Genomic DNA, 21,336 nt, shown 5'->3' with positions numbered 1-21,336 from the left:
CCCACTTCCCCTACACCTTTAGCCCTTTTCTTCCTATTTCACATTGTCAGTTATACAATTTGAATCTTATTTAAACTTTTAGCTTTTTACACCAGAGAAATTATTCAGTATTTACATGTGTGTCTTATTTATTTCCCTTAAAAGATTACAGCCTCAATATGCATCCATTTTCCTGTGAGTGACTCTAGTTTCTTATTCTTTATGGCTGAGTAGTATTCCATTTTATAGAAAAACCACATCTTCTTTATTCAGTCTCCAACTGATGGGCAATTGGGCTGTTACCAAGTTTTATCTATTACGAACTGTGCCGCCATAAACATGGGTGTGCATATATCACTGTGGTATGATTCTTTTCATTCTTTTAGAAAGATACCCAGCAGAGGGATAGCTGGGTCAAATGGAACCTCTAGTCCTAGTTCTTTGAGTTATCTCCATATTGATTTCCACAGTTTTTAATGCCTATTCCATAGTTCTTCTTATAACTTCATAATATGTTTCCCAGTCCTACCTTAACTATTAAATACCCATTTTCTTATATTTAGTGATGGTTTCTAGACAACTATGAAAACTTAAAAATCCTTATCCCAAGCAATTCAACCAATTTAAAAGTCTTTCCTTCTTTTCCTTCTTTATTCCATTTATCAAAAATTTTAAAGCTTACATTTAATTTTTTAAAATGCCACAATGACATTTGAAATATCTTCCAGATAGCTATACCATCCTAAAGTCTCAATTCAAATGACTTATCATCACAATGCAAGGGGAAAATGTTAGCTCTGCAAGAATATACAGGTATTGTAATACAAATTTTCCAGAGGCTGAATAATCAGAACTCATAGTCAGGATCTTGAATCAATCCTTAATATTTTTTTTTTTACAATAAGAAAATGTTATATTTATTTCTAATTCTAACCCTAAAACTAAAAGCTAAACCAAATTCATTGTATCATGAAAGACACCTTACATCAAAATTCTAATATATATATATTATATATATATGATAATATATATGATCTATATGATAATATATACAATTTTGGTCTGTAATTCTTGTTTAATCTTGTTTTTCTTTTTGAAAATGAGAAATTAGTTATCAAAAAAATTAACCAAGAAAAACTACAGCTCAAATTAACCAAGAAAAGTGATTACTCTGATATTTTATAACATTTTAGTCAAAAAATTTTCAAAGAAAATAAATGACCCATGATGGAAATATTTACATATCTATAATTTTCACTAAAGAGTTTCTATTTTCATTCTGTGGAGTAAATATGACTTTTCAAATTCACGTTGGTTTGCAAAATTCCAAGACACCAAGAGTAGCACTTATTTCCATAAAGTAAAAAGACACATTCTTGTCTTATTCTAAACAGGACACCAAAAAGCAAAACTAATACTGTGAACAAACAAATCTTAGCTAAAACTCACTGAAATAATCCAAATTGTTTCCATTCCAGGGAAAAGAGTAACTCAGCAGTCTGCATATGGCTGCTCTTTCTAAATACACAAAATAAGCACAAACACCACCAGAGGAAAGTGCAAATGCTGAACCCTTTCTATTTCTGTTTTCACAGGACTGCAATTCAATCAATAGCACCAAACAGGGCTCTGCCATCCTTTATGCCCACTTCCAGGTGTCTTCCAAAGCCCTGCCCAGAAGACCAGCAAACACAGGACAAGCAAGGTTCGTGGAACCATCACTCAAACCACAGGGCAAAAGACAAGAAAGCCTGAGGCCCAGCCTCTGACTGCTGCAACAAGTAGTGGAAAGCCAGCAAGATAAAAGTTTGAAGGTGTCTAGCAATCAAAATGATTGCAAACAGCACTCATATTCTATGTAAGAAAAACAAGAGGGGCAGAGCTAAGCACTTCTTAAAGAATAGAAATTAGTAAATAAATCAGAACCCTTCACCTAATAGCAGTAACAGTGTAGAGTTGGCAAAAAGACTGTTGAGAAAAATATTCTATATAAGGAAACTTACTTACGGGAAGTATTCAAAACCCAGAGTAGTAGACAGTCCAAAGTACAAAAACATGAGTGAGGAAAATCTGTCTGGGGTTATTATAGGGCACATGAGAGCAGCATCCTCAGCACTAAATAATCTTTAAAGAATAACAGAAAGAGAAAAATGAAGAATTGCTTTTTCAAGTTCAAGACAGAGAATTTATTTCCAAATCCTAGCCCTGCTATAGGACTTGAAAGGACAATAATCAGTCACAAAAAAAAAAAATAGCAAAATGAGGAAGTAGAATTCTTCTAAAATTTCTGTTAATCCCCAACAGCTGAAATTTAAGAAATTTGGTGACATCAGCATTTACATCGGAGCCAGCAAGAATGACAGAACTTCAACTGCAAAATCATCTGGGAGGAGGAAAAGAAACCTGGGGGATGGGGGGGTGCTGGAAAATACATCAGGAAACATGGAAAACTAATTCACTTTGCAGTGAATCACTTCTACAGCTTCAAACACCAACACTGCCAAAAATAACACTTAAAAGTAGAAAAGGAAGCATGAGCGCTACAACCTAATCAAATGATCTAGTGGAAGTTCTGAAAAAATGTCCACTGAAACAAGTAAACTGGACATTTCTGAAAACAAAAAGCAACCCAGCCATTTATGAACAAGAACCAGAGATTAAATATTAAGTACAGATTAGCACCCTTTTAAAAAAAGTACTATACAAGAAGCTATAAAGTGCATTACACTGGCTACCATTACCTTCTTGAAGACAACGCAGAGTCAATTTCATGGTCTCCTTTCCACAAGAAAACAGCTCATGAGAAAATCACTTACATATTTTCCAGGTGTCCCATTCAATTTCAGGGACAATGGCAAATAGGTCTGAATTCCCAGCATGAAGGAACCATTAGCTTGTTTGTACTCAAGTCAGAATCAAAGCAAGAAGAAAATCATAGCGAACTTCACTGACCAAGCAACCTACAGAAGAGAGATGAAAACACTCACCAGGGCCACCGTGGCCCTTTGTGGGAACATTGAGTTCACTCAACCAGTTCAGAAAGGAGACGATTACAGAGTTGAGACTGCAGCCACTCTGCCACGCTCGGCCACACGCTTACATGCTCCTTCTCTCAACACGAGGAAGGCTAGAGATAGAGTGATAATTAATAGGATCCCTGGCAGCAGGAGCTGGCTTCCTTAGCAAACCAGTAATTGCTGCCTACTTAAAAATGACAGGGAATTCAGCCAGGCAGGAGGGAGGTGCCAATGATGGTAATCATAAAGGTAAAATAGACTTTACATCAACAGGTTACTTGGCTCCCATTCAAAACTACTCCTTATCTAGACTTGGTGAATAATGATGGCAAACAAATTCAACACCTTACATGGTGGGGGGCAGGAGATCAATAATCCTCCCAAGGGAAGGAGGCATAGAAACCTTCTGATAATAACATTATGCTCCATTTGTCCTCCACAAATCCTCCAAGCCCGAAAATGTCATTGATTTCTAATTTGATCATGAAAATAGTGATCAATACGTACAAGATACTGTACTGGAAAAGAAAATGATTCCCATAAGGGATAGATTTTTGACTTTGACTTCCTTAGAACATACCACTGTTGTGTGAAACATCATTAACAGCACCTATAAACATTCTTTATGCCCTGACTCTGACACTAAAACAATTTTGTTTGTAAACCTTCTAGAAAAGAAAAGGCAGGTAGTTGACAAGTTGTTTACAAAAACAACTGAAGACTGTTGGTAAGAGTAAAGACAACAGCAGAACACAGTGCCTCCAACCTCGGGAAATGAGACAACACCACTTGGAAAACTGGTCACCAAACCCTCACCCAGAAGACCAGTGCCCATGACCCACTGCCAGCAAGAAGCAAACCAATGTACCCTTGACATCTTTAGATGCCCAGAGACTTGGAGGGATGAGGCTGCAAATCTTCTGCCATGAAGAGATGTCTATATAGATAAAACAGGGCAGTAGGCACATATTTTCTCATTGAGTAATGCTGTCCAAAACTTCATAAAACCAACTCCATAGGTAAAGACCTATTTTGTTTGCTGAGGAAAGCCCTGGCTCATGGATAGGTGTTGCAAAGAATTCCCTGATGGTCCTCCAACAAGGATCAGAACAAGGCTGTGGGCTTTTTATCTGGTTTAAGACATAGCCTAGCAGTCCCTACTGATAGTCTTACGGAAATCAGCATTTCTTGTGAGAGTTAAAGATACATGAGAGACGGTGAATCAGGAACAGAAGCAATGGAAACACAGTGTATGCGTCTCTTGGTATGAGAATGAAGACCTTTTTTTAAAAAAAAAAAGTCTTTCTCTTATTCTAATACTAAAGAATAAGAATGCTTCTACTTTTATTCTGTGGATCTCTAACTCATCATTGATGGAACCCACTAAGTATATAGCTCACCATTAAAGCCGTCAACCAGGATTTTTATATCTTCTTCCTCTCTGTTAGGTCATTATATCCTTTTATTGAAAATAGTTAACTCAGTATGTTGCAGTGACTAATGCTCTTAACACCCACATGTCAAGGCAGAAGTTATGCTCATTACACAACATTATGGTGTTTCAAGAACTGTGGCATGTCGAAGATAAACATCCCAGAATGGAACAGCCTGGCTACAACCTTATGAAGACACACAAGAAAAGCAATTAACAAGTCACGTTGGTGGGGGGAGTACAGACAGAGACGAGAGATGAGTGAAAAACATCAAGGTGACAAAAGCGACATGTTCAGAGGTGGAACACATGGATGGGTATGTAGAAAGACTGCTTGACATTCAAATATATTTAAGCCAGGGATCATGGTACATGCCTATAGTCCTTGCTACTGGGGGACTCAGGTGCTGAGGATCACCCAAACCAATTCAAGAACACCTGGCTGAGCAATTGAGGGATACCACATCTCAAATTTAAAAAAAAAAAAATAATAATAATAAAGATCTTTAATAAGGAATGATGAAAACATACAACTTACTCACTGCACACTTGAGAAAGATTAAGTAGCCACTAGCCCATATTTTGCTACCTTTCTTGGAGTATTCACAGTCTATCTCCTTTCCTTCATCAGAAACAGCTCTGAAAACAAAGGACTATGCAGCCAGGCATGCTGTGAGCACCTTTAATAGATGTACCTATTTACTTTGGATTCAAATGTGCAGCCACACCCTGAGTTCTTTGTCTTTACTTCATCAGAAACCTGGTCCTCTTGCCATTCCAAAATCAACATTACTTGTCATCTGTGATCACTTCCTATCCTGCCTCTCCCTCTGAATCCCAATATACCTGGTAGCCACAGGTTGGTGAAGAAGAGAGTGAGCTCTTAAGCTGGACAGACTCTGGTCCAAATCTTGGTTCCACCCTTGTTTGAGTAATTAAGATAGACAAGTGACAGAAGACAAGCAAGCTCATCTCTTCATCTATAAAAGGGATCCTACCAATCTCATATTAGAATTACATTGTATAAGGAATTTTAAATATTTCACTCTATATCTGGTGGGTAGTAGGTATCTTAATGTTTAAAAAGCACATTGCTCTGAATTAACTCGGTCTTGCCCTTCTGGTTTCTTGACATTTCTAACGCTGAAAGAAATTTCATAGGAACTTTCCTTCTCCTGGGACTATGACAGATAGACACATGCCCACGTGCACATCCTCCAATACAAACCATTCTTTTTATAGTACTCAAGGAGACCATAAGTAAACCAAAAAGTAAGCCAAAGGGCAAGACCAGGCACAGCCTGTGAGGAAGGCTTTAAAAATGCTATGTGCTGCTGATGTTACTATTACTGCTCCTTTTTGTGTTTTCTGTCTTTTATTAAATTGTGTGATCTAGTTGTTCTGCAACTTTAAATGGCCACAGAACACAATTTCCTCCTTCTTTGGAAAAGAATGGTAAGTACTCCTATCAGGTACTCAGGTAATGTATACAATAATGACTATGCTCGTGACTATAATTTCTGATATATGAAGAAATCAGAATCACCTTTAAACTCCAGGCCCTAGTTGGACCTGTGTACCTCAAAACTGCCTGCACTACAATCTCTAAGCCATGCATGTGTTTTCTGCTGGATTATTTATGATTTCCCGGCCTCCTTTCCAGGTCCCCACACTCATGTTCCATCTTCCTATATAAAGAACAACAGAAACCATATCAAAATGAAAAGTATTAAATGTAAACAGTGAAGCCCTGGTCAACGTGAAAAATCTGAAAATGAGGACAATTTTTATTGGCAAACAAATGAGTAAAAACGGAAGACTGAGTTCCCAGAAAACTTTTTATTAATGTGGCTTCATATGTAATCTACCACATCTGAACACACCGTGTTTTAAAATGTTCTCCCCAGTGAGTAAGCTTTTATACAGAAAAACAACTGCTAGAGAAATACAGCTGCAAGAAAACAATTGTTAATACAGTCAATTCCTAATATCCATAGATCCCCCATTTTCAAATTCACCTACTTGCCAACACTTATTTGCAAATAAAAACATCAGCAGTTAAAGCATTTTCAGTTAAGTGTGGACACTCACAGGATAGCCAGGAATTTGAGCAGCCCAATGTGCACATTTCCAGTGGGCCAAGCAAGGTGGTGACGGTCTGCCTTCTGGTTTCATTGCTCATGGCATACTGTAAACACACGTCCTTTTCATGGTCTCTTTCAAGCCACGTTTTCTGAATTTGTGTGTTTGTCAGTGACTGCACGTAAGCATAGTGCTGCAGCGATTTCTAGAGAGTCCAAGGGTAGAAAGGTTGCGATGTGCCCTATGGAGAAAATACTACATACGCTAAGATAAACATCATTCAAACGGATGGATCTTAAGACTGTAATGCCAAGTGAAATCAAGGAGACACAGAAGAGTGACTGTTACATGGTTTCTCTTATTTGAGATGTCCAAAAGATAAATAACATAAAGATCAAAATAAAACAGAGATGATAGGAAACAAGACTCTGTGGAGATGGGACAGGGACCTAGGAAAGAGACAAAAAGGGAGAGGAAGTAAAAATTACGAAGATACGATATGTGCATATACCAATTCCTCAAGATGAATGTAATTATTATATATCACAAAAATACACCAATAAAAAAGCATCATTCAGACACAGTTATAGTACTTCAATTTTAATAAATCAATAATATATATTAAATGAATAAACTGTCTAAACAGAAACCCACATAAAATAAAGTTACCCATTGATTGGCTGACAAAAATGTTGCCACCAGAGGCTCCCAGGAACCTAGCTACTATTTCCCTAGTAGCAGTGGTTCAGTAGGCACTAATTTAATGACTGCATAGAACATTAATAACAAGAAGTGCCTGTAGTTTTATGACATTGCTTAGCACCATTAGTACTAACAAAAACCAATGCTCCTACTAACTTCCCGTATTGAGCATGTACACATGCCAGTCAGGGTTACATGTTATCTTCTTAGAATTTGCACAACTGTGCCAAGAAGGAAATTCTATTATTGGCCACACTTTCCAGGTGCAAGAACTGAGCCTTATAAAAATTAACAAGAACCCATAGCTAATAAGAGGAAAGGTTGAGATCATTTCTTATAAATTTTCCTGAAAGGGTTTAAGCTTCCCAAAGTTACTGTCTCATTTTCACACACTGAAAAGACTTTGTCCATCCTGGTCATTCTTTAATCAACAAAAATTTACTGTTACTCTGTATCCTAGATAGTTAAGATACACAGAGAGCTAAAAAATTCCCTATACCCATGGGAACTGAAAGATAGCAAAATATGTATTATCATTTGGTCTATTTATAACTAGAAGATGCTTGATTTCTTAAAATACACGTTATTTTTTTTAAAGACCTTAAAATGAGGGGGAACCTAAAGTCTGTCTTCAGTGAACACACCAGTTCAAACATGTTTCTTTCCCAGAGTGGCTGATATGATCATCAAATGGGCCCTTTTCCTCCCCCAGGAAGAACTTGTCTGGCCCCTGATGATCTGATCATCATTCAGCAGCCACCCATTTACGTGAGAGATGGTGGTTCCAGGTGGACACTTTTTGCTCAGTTTTGTCTCCTGGCTCTAGAATAGGCTCAGTATATATTTATCAAACATCATTCCACTTTCTAGGGCCAAGCAAATTTGCCAAGGATGCTACAAGTTGTTCCTAAACCATGACTCTGGGAAAATAAGAGTAATGGATAGATCTCTTAATATCCCCCCAGTTAAATGCCCAAGAGCTCTAACTCTGAAGACTTCCAAAGCCACCCTTTCCATCTCTGTGGCTGGTTCCACCCCAGATCTGAGCTCTGCTTCTCCACTCCAGCCCACACACAGCCGTTTCACCCTGTTCTCTCAATGACAGGCAGAGTTCATTAGCCCATGAGACTGGAGCTCTACTCAGTCGCCATCCTCCTGTGCTCAGAACCATCTCCAAACACATCGCTCCCACAGGAAAGCACCCACCCCTACACACCTTTAGCTTCAGTCTAGTTGTTTCTTTCAATCTCGTGGGAAGAGGAAAACTTTTCTCTGTTTCCTTATAAAACTCAGAACTGGAACTATTTAACCAAGAGACAAGTTTGGATTAGTTCTAATACCAGAGAGAAGGTGAAATTATCTGAACAATGCTGCCTTGAGAATCCTGCATCTGTGTCTGAAAGTATGCATGGATTCCGGTAGAAGCTGCATCCCACTAACTGGCAATCATGTTCACTCTCACTCCTATGCACACAACAGTGAAAGTTGGAGGCAGTCTGGAAGACTCGTGAGCTGCACCTATGCTGGGATCTGTTTGAGAATTCGCTGCATAAACTCCCAAGAATTTGAGAATTTACTATACAGTCGGTGTGCTTTAAACTACGGAGAATCCTTATTTACCCTGTGTTCTTAAAAGTAACAAAGCAATGGGAGAGTACACAGCACCTGCGCAGAGCAGAGGGACGACCAGTATATTCAATTCTTATGCAAACTCCTAAATTCTAATGAAATGGCCCCACTAGGAGCACAAAACTGCCATAGTCAGCAAAGATGGGCAACCGCTGCAGCACAGCAAGTAGAGGAGCAGGTGTGGTCACACCAACAGCAGAAGCTGGCACCTGCTGCGGCCCCACTACAGGCAGAGTCTCATTACCTTGCCGGCAGGCACCTCACTGTCCTTGGTCATAGGACTCAGCTGTATCCGACAAAGGCATCCAGACACAGGTGCTCTGTAATGAGATCCATTCCCAGACAAAGGTAACTACTATCTAGGCTAATCCTCTCCTGTTTTCTAGTGACCAGTTCAGCCAAAGGTTTCAGGAGCACAACTTGGTGATGATGAAGAAAAGACAACAATCAAATAGGTAGGGACAGGAGGAATCTTACAACTGAGACTCAAGTCTCTTTAAGAGCTAATACCCAGGGGAAAGACAAGAAGAGTAGAAGACCCTGACATTCAGGACTTCAGGGCCAGGTGGGTTGTAGCGGATAAAGATACCTGCGTAAAGAGGATGTGGTGTTAAATGTGTAAGCCCAAAGGAAGAAGTCACTGCAGGCGAGGCTGCAGCTGACAGTTAGGAGTCACACTTGCCTGTGTGGAGACAGCAGTGGTGCTGAGCTGCTCTAGGCCAAGCATTGGGCAATGCCAATTAGCGCATCTCATTATTCATTTCTCCACCCAGCTACAGTCTATTATTATGATGAAAGGAAACATGGTGATAGAGACAAAGATTGTGCTGGAAACAAAAGTTAACGCCTTGCATGTAAATAGCTCCTGCTGTCCTCAAATACCTCCCCTCTTAGCCATCCCACCAGTCCCCACTATTTGACCTGCAATAACTTTAGAAGTTGCTGGTGCTGCTTATCCAATGTGGTCATCATGGAGGCCCTTTTCTCTTCTGAGTGCTCATCTCTTCCTACTGATTGCCTCTGGGTTATTCCCTCTTTTTTTATTAAGCCATCTAAAACTAAAAATTCAGTTCAAGTCAAAAGCCTAGTTGATGCCATGGACCTGAAGGTAACTAGGGTAAGGCAACTAAGAGCCAGGCTTTGGGCTGAGCCCTCCACCCACATATTTCTTTTAATTTGCACAATTACCCTATACTAAGAACATGTTATTATCCCCTACCTCCTTTTAGTCTTGTGTTGAAACAGGGGCCTCAAGCATAACTTGGCCAAAGATTACAGCTACTAGGTGGCCAAGGTGGGATTTAATTTTTTTTGTCTTACTCCAAAGTTCAGACTTGTTAGAACTTTTAACCAATTTACAGCAAGAACAGATCAGGGCTCTTTTTCTGCAAATGTCAGTAGGCAACAAAAGACAAAAAAAATCCAAAATTCTTGGGCCTGAGTGGATTAAACACAGGGACAGACTTCATTTCTGGTAAAAAGGGAGTCTGGAAATTTTCGATAGGCTTTATTTGTCTGACCCAAGCTTGGCCCTGCCCTTGCTTCTCACAGTCTCTACCTCACCATAAGAGAAGCAAGCAGCTTGGTGAGATTCAAAACAGAGGGAAAGACAGTTAAGACACCCATTATGCATGACGAAATGGGTGCTGACTGGTTCACAGTCACTCCACTCCTTTGTTTTGGAAGCTCCCACACTCTCCAAACTGTCTGGAATTCATTAAAGACGGGAAAACAGGCTGACAGTCGTATTTCAAATTTTATTCAACAGAAGTTTTGTGAAAAACAATCTGGTCATGTGGACGTGCCCTGAACCACCAGCACTGTGTTTCTCAACCAATGCTTTCTGTCAAGTGACTGCTGTCTACTTCAAGATTCGCACTTTCAGAGACTGGAATAAACTGCCACTCCCTCTTGGTTTGGGTCAGGACTCCTTATGGTACTAAAGACAGGTCAACTACAAGTCACTCAGAGGTCACACTTACAGAAATAGAGATTCTTGCCTTTGATAAACCTAGCCAACCCTATCCCTACCCTTGGCCTTTTTGTTATTTAACCAACAAATTACTTTATGGACTAACAACCATGATTTGAGTGTTCTGACTCCTGATAGGGCAGCCCAAGCTTAGACTATTTACATTCCACATCTTTGCAGTGTTTTCTATTTCAAGTTCTTTGAGTAAAATTACCCACCAACACCATCCTGGAGCAATGCTTTGCAAAGTGTACACCCACCCCAACAGAGAAACTTACTAAAGATGTAAATTCTCAGACCCAACCTCATACCCTCAATCAGAAACTGTTGTGCTGTGTCCCAGAAGCCCTCCAGGGGGTGCTGATGCACACTCGGTTTTGAAAAACCACTCTAAGGCTTTTTCAGCTGTCTCCATATTGAATCACTCTCCTATTGAAATGAAATATTTCCTGAATCAGAACAGTAAAAGTAAAGGAGCACTGCTTATATGATCACTGGTAAAAACTACCCATTGGTTTAAGAGAGAAAAGTTCAGTTCTCTCAGGAAAGGTAGTTATCAGATCTACAGTAGCGATGTTTCACTTTGACAAAGGGCTGTGCACCTTCCTAAAAACCAAGCCCTGTGATGGGGGCTTGTGGTCAGGCCCGTATTGAATTCTCCTCCACTCCTGGAGCAGTGAAACTGAGCTGCATGGGCTGGGCATGTGAAAGGAGTAGATGTGAGAAAATCAGAAGAGAGGATGTTAAAAAAAAGAAAAAAGTGCCCACTACAAGAAATGTAAGGAAAAGGAAGTTGGCTGCCAGTGAGAACCGATTAGAAAGATGTCAGGTATCAGTACCCGAGAGTGAGAAAAGGGGGCAATGAGAGAGAGCTCCCAAACCAACAGTGACCCCCAAAACTAACCACAGTTAGTCGGCCTGGTCATTCAACTCCCAGTAAATCTCGTCTGCTAGTGACTTTGACACTCTGACCAAGTGAGCACCATCAAGCCTTCTCATGCATTTCCGAATTAACAAAGATTTAAAGCTTCTCTCCATAATCAGTGTCATTAGAATTGCACTCTGAGATCTCATCATTCAGCATTTGCTCATCTAGTGTTTACCCAGACAAAAATGTTATTAGTGGAGTGACCAGGGGAAATTAGTATGCTACGATGATGCAAGGTACGGTTCCAAAAAGTCTGTACTCTGATTGTCCAGTACACCATGCGTCAGCTGCCAACCTCTCACAGGTTACCTTCCACACATACTTCCTTTGCTGCACATGGGCAAACTTATTTGGAATGTCACCAGGAATGATGCCCGCTGCCTGTATTTGCAGGGATTGCTTCACATAAGCTATCATATACTCTTCTTTTAAAAATAAATAACTAGATTTTCAGGAATGCATAGTTGGTATCTTCCCTTCCTCTTCCCTTACAAGTAAATGAACCTAACTGACCGGTACTATTTTAATGTTGATTCGTGATTTGTCTTGGCCAAAAGCATTATAAATTAGCTGCAAAGGGTTCTACTGGCCAAGGAGCCACCATCCTAAATTTAGATGGTGTGCCATGCAAGCTCAGAAATACAACAGAGCAAAGCTAAGACTGACTTTTCACCTTTTGCTGAAAATTTTCAAACACTAAACAAGAAAAACAGAAATGCACCCAGGTTTTTTGATGGAGGGGTGACTGTTACAGTTTGACCACTGACTTATGTGCATGTCTGTTAATTGACTTGGGGATTGTCTCCACCAGTTTAGGAGAAACCACATTCGTACAAGGGGAGCACCAGAGCACTTCTCACTGATCTCACTGAGAGCTTCTGGCTTTACCAGGATTACACTAATCCCTAAATTAAACAAAAAAACCATCTTTGCAAGTTCCATGCGCATTTTCTTCCACCAAATTTCAAATCCTGTTATAAAAATAAAACCTATATTTTGAAAAATATGCTTCTCAGAACTAGTTAGTATTGAGGAACATCTTACAAAGTACCAAAGTGAATACAGCGTTCCTATCATTTTGTAATTTCCTATATAGCCCCAGCCACACCAATAAATGAATCTTGTCTGCCTCACATCTTCTTCTGGTTGCTGCAAGCCGAGCTTCCCAGAAAGAAAAAGGTTCCTACAAATACAAGCCATGCACTCTCCCAGCAGTGTGGACAACCACTTTTCTGCAGCTGTCTGTCCTTAATCAGATGGGAAAAGGCAGGAATAAGTGTGAATGATTCAGCAAGATATCCCACTATGGGGAAGGAGTAGGGAAAGAAGGGCAAAGATCACAGATGTCTTCCTGAAACTGCTCAATAAGCCATGGTTTTTGATAGGCCGGAATTCTACCATTGCCCTCTACAGATCCATAAACCACTGCACTTGGATTTAAAATACTTACTCTCACGCAACCTAGGATCTTTCCTTTTGAAGGTCACTATTCCATGGGTATTTGAGTCAAGGAACACAGCCCCTGAAATCAACATGCTTCACAAACTTCAAGAGGTTCATTAAAAACGTGCCATTGCCCATGGAAGTCAAGGCTGGCATCCTAAGGGGAAGGACAGCTTCACCTTTTCATTCCTGCACCAATGCGGACAGGAAGTGTGATCCAAGATGAGACACAGATAGAGTCAGGAGCTCTGGCTGCTCATGTGTTCATGGTGGGCCTGCATATTTTATGACATCAATCAAATCAAGTTACTGCTAAATCCTTGGGTACCTGCATATCTCCTCAAAATCCCAAATCAAAACCCATCCTGAAACCCCATCCCTAGCCTAAGCATCTGCAGATATTGTGCAGCCACACAGGAACAGAACGGGACAGCACGGAGCAAGGTGACTTTATAGGAAAGAAAGGGCAATAAAAATAACAAAACAGCTCTGCATTTAGTCCAGTTAGTTTTATAAAGACAAGCACGAAATCTGACCACTAGATGTGAGGGGATCACATAAATCAAGTTATAAACAAAACAAAGATTGATACCTTCATTTCTTTCTTCACTATTCATAGCTCACCTGAAACTGGTCCTAAGGTCTTCCTGAACACCTGCTGCATTGATGTCAGCTAATGTTGGCTGATGTTAGCTGCTCCGCGTACAGTAGTCTGGCAAGGCAGTTACCGCCTCACTTTCCAGAAGAGGAAAGTGAAGTTCTGAGAGGTCGGGTGACTTGTCCAAAGTCGCAGAGCTAATAACTGACAGTGCCAAAACTTGTACCTTTGTGTCAAGCATTCAGTCTTGCTTCAAAATCGCTTCCTCTATGCTGTCCTCCCAGGTCATCCAAACTAATAAACCCTGCTTCTTTCCCAGTCACACTCTACTAGTAACATCCTGTTCAGTTTCTAGTGCATTTACAAAAAAAAAAAAAAAAAAAATTATCATGCTCACTTATTTGGTGCCTTATTAACCTGGAGGTCCTTACCTAAAAGGTGGAAGCAGGATACTAGCAGAAACTCTGGCTATCTGGTTTATATTTGAATCCCCATGGCCAGTGCAAAGCCAGACACATCACCAGGGTTTAATAAATAACTGATAAGGACAGCAGGCAACAAGGAAGAGAAGGATAAGGTGAAAAACAAATATATCCAGGTCCTTCTGACCTCAGTTATTCTTCTGCTTAAAGTTATTGGAGGAAGCTTTGAAAGCAACTTGGGGAGGACGATAAGGGTCCTCACGTGCTCATAATGTTGAGGTACCACTTCCAGCCCTGCGGGTCTTTTTCCCACCATGACCCTGACTCCTGCAGAGCACAGCATCCCTTTCAGCCTACTAAGATTCAACTTCCAGCTCCTATGGAAGACAACCAAGGAGCCATCATCTCCAACACCCTGCAGGAACAGTGCCTCACATCGGAGAAGCCACTCAGGAGCCTTACCATCCTGAATCTCAGGACAGATGGCTCATGTGAACACCCCAAATGTATACCTTTTTTATTCTTCATGGCATGCCTGAAAGGCCAAAGGAAGAAGAAATGAAACAGAGACATAAGGGAGCCAGCTGGATGTGACAGCACATGCCTGTAATCTCAGAACTCTGGGAGGCTGAGGCAGGAGGACTGCAAGTTTGAGCCTAGCTTGTACAACATAGTGATTTAGTGGGGCCTGTCTCAAAATTAAAAATAAAGGCCTGGGTATGTAGCTTAGTGTGGAGACCCTGAGTTCAATCCCCAGTACAAAAAAAAAAAGAAATTAGAAAGGGAAATAAGGAAGTTATATTTAAGAAACCACCTAGACAAATAGGCTTACCACTTAGAAGCCAAACTTGGCCTTCTCCTGAACTGCCTGGTAACAGAGTGGGGGTAGAAATATGGGAATCCCAACTTCCTCACAGGTCTTCTTACCCTCATCTGTCTCAATAAAGATGCAGGTGTCATGTCTTTGTATAATTCCTGTTTTCACACTGCACAATGGTCCCTAGACTCACAAATCACACATGCCTTTACAAATCAAAAGCCTGTGATTACTGCATTTACTGCATTTAATATCTCTGGCCTGCCTTCTTATCTTCTCCAAATAGTACGTACTTGGAATATAGTCAAACATATTTTTATAATTTATTCCAATTAGGCAAATCTAACAGTTTTACTTAATACCCACTAAAACACACACACACACACACACACACACACACACACGGAGCTCTTGCTTGTTGACCTTGACCAAAAAAAAATTTATTTTCTTGTTATTTATCCTAATACTGCCAGTTCTGAAACAAAGCAGTTGGAAAGAGAAATTTAGTAACTTTGATTTGTCCCAAGATACATTTTTTTACACTGAGGTCCTATTCCTGACAGTAAGAACATGTGACCTGTTCTAAAAAAAGGATATTTTCCACTTCTTGCACAACTGGAGCAGATATAAACATCAGCCTGTACCGACTGCACTGCAGAACTCAAAGGGAATGAAACACACTTACACTTAAAGAAATCCTATAAATAGTGGTAACTGAGAAAAGGAAATCTTCAATTATGCACAAAACCAACACTTAGATCACAGAGAATACCACTTTAATCAAATGTTCCAGCTAATCATTCAACAAAACAAATCAGGATGGTGCAATGTGAACATCTGCTAAGTTAGAGCACCATGTTCTTATGTATTTTGCTACATATATGATTCTATACATGCTTTAGTTATTATGAGGAGGAGGGAAAAATTCCTATGGTAAAGTTCTACTAGAACAGAGTTGTTATCATTTACTAAAAATGCAAGGCGCTATATACTGAATACATTTTCATGTTTTGGGCCTCAGTTTTGAAACTCATACTAACTCTAAGAAGATGGGTTCTAGTGACCCTATTTCACAGGTAAAGATAATGTAACCATAAAGCCAGGAATAGTGGCCCAGGCCTATAATCCCAGCACTTAGGAGGCTGAGGCAGGAAGATCACCTCCAGTTCCAAACCAAATTGGGCTACATAGTGAGCTCAAAGCCAGCCTGAACCATATAATGAGTCCCTATCTCTATAAACAAGAAAAAAAGAAAAAAAAAGAAGAGAAAGATAGAAAGAACAAAAGAAAATAATTAATTAATTAATTAATACTCCAAGAGGTCAAGTAAGTGGCTAAGTGGAAAAGCCATGACCATAACACTTAACCACCGGGCCCTCTACACCTGCCATGTTTATTGAGTGCCTCTGCTACCACTGTAGGATTCTAAACACATGCAGAACCATGTTTCCTCTGGGGGGCATAGTCACTACCACCACTGTTCTCCTTGCTCTAGTAAATTCAGTTGCTGGCACCTGCCTGCCCCTGAGGACCACACCTTCCCTCATGTGGTTAGCTGGACCCAGAGGCCCTCCTTCTCCCACCCTGCTGGAGGTTGTGGAGAAGGCACAGTATAACAAATCACAGGACTTCGGCCCATTATGCACTCTGCTTTACACCTAAAAGTAAGAGCACGGGGCTCAAACCGGACCTCAGTTTAAACCTGGGCACCTTCTAGAATGTACTATGTCTTGGCTTCCTTTTCTGTAAAATGAAGATAATAAAACTATATATGCCCAAGACTGAAGTGAGAATTAACTGAGTTAATAACACAAGTAAAATATACAAGCTAATGTTGGCACGTAAGCACTAGCTAAGCATTATCTATTTTTAAAATAAAAAATTATCATTGTTTTTATTTCATATTACAAACACAGGCAGGTTTTACAAAATTAAGCATATTTTCTGCAAGTAAAAAGACTTAGAACAGGGGCCGACACATGATGCACACTAAATGTTAGCTATCATTACTGATGTTAATTTTCAAGTACTAGCACAAAACTAAGTGCTGAAGATGAATTTTCACATATGTGCTAATGTCACTGAATGCTAGCTTTAAAAAAAACAGGCATAAAGCAATGCTAGGAATTGGAGGAAAAATTTTAAAAAGTTATCAGAATAGTACACTAGAAACAAAAAAGATTTTAGTGAAATTGAGGAAACGTATTGCATAACAATACTTGCCTTAGAGAACCTAGCCACAATCAACCAAGTAGACACACATTCTAGAATGTCAAGTGAGAGAGAAAGTAACAAGAGCCACATCTGCAGTTCTTGAGCTCCCATTTGCCAGGTGGGAAAAATCAGAGCTCCCCCACCTGCCCAAGGTCACCCAGCTTGCTAAGGAAAGACACTGATACCAGAAGACTTTTAATTTCCAACCGTTAGACCCCTCCAGACTGAACAGGCCAGAAAAATCAAGAAATTTTCAGAAACCAACAAAAGATTGACAGTTTGAACAAGAATGAATTATTTCATGAAAGAAGAGGCATTTTTAATGTGAAGACAAAGGGAAAAATCTCCACGTAGATCCAAGAAATGGCAGTGGCCTTCTATTCAGTGTGAGTATGCATGTGACACAGCAATCCTTGTCTTCCTCATTTATTTGTGCATGTATTTGTGCAAACTTCACACAGCTCCCTTAGAATCAGCCTTTGGGGACCACTGCTCTATCCTGTCACGCCATCAGTAGCCAAACAGACACTTGCATTATCATTTATAATTTGCAGGAAGTTTAATTTAATAACATCTAAAACACTTCTAAAATTTTAGAAATTGGAGTCCAGTTAAGCCGATTCTGAAGTCTGCACGGGAAAAGAGAATTAGCCACTACAAATTCCCAAACTCCTGAACTGAGTTAACGGAAGGACCATAGGCAGATGCTACTGTGCTGTAACATGCAAAGCCCTACAGTTTCCTGGCGCCGAGGAGTTCACTCCACAGTTCCATATTTGCTTCCCCAATATGATGATGCCAGGGTGTGAATTCCAGACTCCGCTTTGATATCTTCCTCTGCATCACATACAAAGGTTTCAAAAACCTTGTTGGAGGAGTCTAAGTGCAAACAATTCTTCATGAGAACACTTCCTGATAATGTCTCTTCTCTTATGATAGTCTCACCAGTCAATATGGCCAAAATGGGGCTAAGGCTTAACATCAAGGAATTGCAGGGAATAAAATGTGCCTGTTCTCATTGAAATACCTGAATATCTGATGCAAACCCCAATGAAGAACATATAGATTCCCCTTTTGGAGAGAGGCTGGTGGATATCTAACTAAAAAGGAACACGATGCTAAATGCAAAACAAAAGCACCTTACCCTAAGTGGGATGTTTAAGGAGAAAATAAATAAATATTTACTGCTAGACATTGTTCTAGGCCAGTAGTTCTGAACTAGGGTGCTTTTGCCCACTGAGGGGTACGTGACAATGTCTGGAGACAGTTTTGGTGGAAGGGGCAGTGATGACCTTCAGCAGGAAGAAATCACTGGATGCTGCTAAACTGCAGTACACTGGAGAGCTGCACACAGCAGCGAATTACCTGGCACAAAATATCAGTAGCACTGAGGCTGAGAAAGTATGTTCTAGGCTTCGAGGAGGCAACAGTGAACAAAACAACAGAGAGAAGTCCCTGCTCCCTTGAAGCCTGCAGTCTAGTGTGGAGACACACATAACAAACATAAATTACACAGCAAGTTATAAGTACTGTGGGAAAAAAACAGCTGGATGAGAAGATAGTGTGGGGTCAGAGCAACTGTGAATACTGTGGTCACAGAAAGCCATGTTCTTCACGACCGGGGACATTTAAAGTAAGGTCGCATTGGTCCACTGAGTAGGCACCGTGGCTGTCTGGACAAAGGATGAGTCCAGCAGATGCAAGTACAATACAAAAATGCCAAAGGTGGATGAACGTGGGCATCCCAGGAACAGTAAGGGGACCAGCCTGGCTGGACCATGCAGATGCAAGTACAATATACAAATGCCAAAGGTGGATGAACGTGGGCATCCCAGGAACAGTAAGGGGACCGGCCTGGCTGGACCACAGGGAGCCGCAAGAGATGGGGTCAAGGTGGCAGGCGGCCTGGCCGTGTAGCTTGCCTTAAGCCATTTCAAGGACTTTGAGTTTACTGCGAAAAATTAAGTGCCATAAAGGGCTCTGAGAGAAAGATGTGATGTGACTTGAGTTTAACACAGGATTTCTTAACCCCAGCTCTATCCAAGTTTGGGTTCGGGTAACACTACGTGGTGGGACTGTCCTGTGTCCTTAAGAAAGATGAGCAGTGGCCTGGAATCTATTTAAAGGCCACGAACAAGCCCCTTCCACCGTAATGATCAAAAATGTCTCCAGACATTGCCCAATGATGGGGGGGGGATAGACAAAAATGTGCCCCAGTTGAAAATTAGCTTTAACAAGAACACTGGGGCTAAGCTGAAAATCCACTCTACATGGGTAACGGTTAAAGGCAGGAGACTGGGAAAGAGACAACTACAATAACCCAGGCAGAGTTGACAGCAGTTTGATTCAGAGTGACGGCAGAAGAGATGGCAAGAAATGGGTGGATCCTGGATACATTTTCAGCTCCAGGAGACAACAGGAAGAATAAGAACTGAGAGAGAATCCAGCTGCAGTAGCCTTAGTGCTTGAACTATAATTCTTCCCAGACAGCACATATAAGAGGTAAAATGGCTGAGCAAACACTTAGGAAGCAATAAGAAGGCCCCAAAGAACGTGTACCCTTTAAAAGTCACACCACAGATGCCGATGACAATACCTCAGACAACCGCAGGAAAACACTATAGGGTAATGTTGCCGATTCCATATACTTATTCACAGATTTTATTTAACTGGTTTATTTCAAAGAGTATGTGTGTGCTCTACAAACAAGTTCTACAACAACTTTTTAAATTTAGTCTTCCTTACCCATACTACTGCTGTCCCACACCTGCTTCCAGCACTGTGTGAAGCCATCTCTTCCCACGCACCCACATTTTTCCTTACACGTGCTTGCTAGCTAGCTACTGAGGACAGTGCACCCCCACAAGTCATTCTTGCTGACTCTGAGAAAGATCAGGCCGCAATGCTCCAACAAGAACACAGTGACACTTATCTGGGGCTTTCCAGATCACTCCCTCAAACTCATGTAATGTTATGTATCAGCTACCATCAAAAATGTTCCAAAGAGTCCGGTTAATTCATTTCTTTCAGGACTCCACTCACACACCCGCTCCCTCATTCTGGCCATGTAAGCATTTGCTTATAGAAGCAAAAACAGAGACTGCTCAGTAAAACACTAGTCCCTTCAGCCGAATGCAGATAAAGCCCCAATGAGCATAACCAACAATACCCCTTACACAATATTACTCAAAACCCCCAGCCCCCAACACACACAATCTATGCTCACACACAAAATAGCCATTATGAAGAGAAGCCACCAGCTAAAGGCTGGTTTTATGCATCCTTCCAAACTGCCTTAAGCATCTACAAAAAAGGCTGCTTCAGCAAGGGCTGCCCAGGGTCTGCTCTTCCCAGATTTTCTTCTCCAACTTGGATTCGGAGTCTGGCCGCAGCCCTGAAAGAATCACACCTGGCTCTACTTTCTGTCGGAGCAAGAACCAGACTTGTTCTTTCCATAAGCTAGGATTCCACCGCCTTCCGCCTGACTCAGTTGCCCTTTTCCATCCCCCACCACCACCGATTTCTGAACCCTGTCCGCCTTCAGCCAGGCCCCTTCACCCAGACTCTAGTCACACAGAGAGGCAGAACTGGGAGGTGTACACCGGCGCACGCACAGCTCACCTCCTCCAGTTACGCAGCCCTATCTCAGCAAGAAGGATGGAAACAAACCCCTGTCTGCTCTCACAGCCTCAAGCAACCATCTCCCCCTCATTGAAAAATGAAGCGTGAGGGGTCCAGGGTGACCGCAGGGCAAGGAGAAAAGAGCGAGCCAGTGCCTTTGGCCACGCAAATGGGAACGGAGGTGGCAAAGAAAGCGGCACTGGGAGTGGGGGTGGGCAGATCCGCGGGTGTCCTCACTGCGCTCCTAAACTTCTTGACGCGCCCGGCGAACTAACACGTGCAGCTGCAGAACGGGGCACTCCTAATAATCCCAAGGCCCCCTCCCGAGGAAGACCTGGGCGTGCCCCGGACCTCAGGGTCAGCAAGCTGCACCCGCACGCGGAGCCACGCCCCCCGCAGGCCCCGCCCCGCGTTCCCACAGCTGTCGGACAGGTGAGAGGCGGAGCCCGGGAGCCTCACCTGGAGGCCTCCGGGGCGGGT

At 41.4% G+C, this 21,336-nt stretch overlaps 1 protein-coding gene across 3 annotated transcripts in view; it reads right to left on the bottom strand.

The window, feature by feature from the left end:
* Mitf (melanocyte inducing transcription factor) overlaps positions 1-21,336 on the bottom strand; it is a 196,981-nt gene that overhangs the window by 174,882 nt on the left and 763 nt on the right. The gene's annotated exons all lie outside the window — the stretch shown is intronic.

The sequence above is a fragment of the Fukomys damarensis genome, unplaced genomic scaffold (assembly GCF_012274545.1).
Source record: "Fukomys damarensis isolate Sample0158 unplaced genomic scaffold, DMR_v1.0_HiC HiC_scaffold_28, whole genome shotgun sequence".
NCBI lineage: Eukaryota > Metazoa > Chordata > Mammalia > Rodentia > Bathyergidae > Fukomys > Fukomys damarensis.
This window is presented reverse-complemented; position numbering and strand designations above follow the sequence as displayed.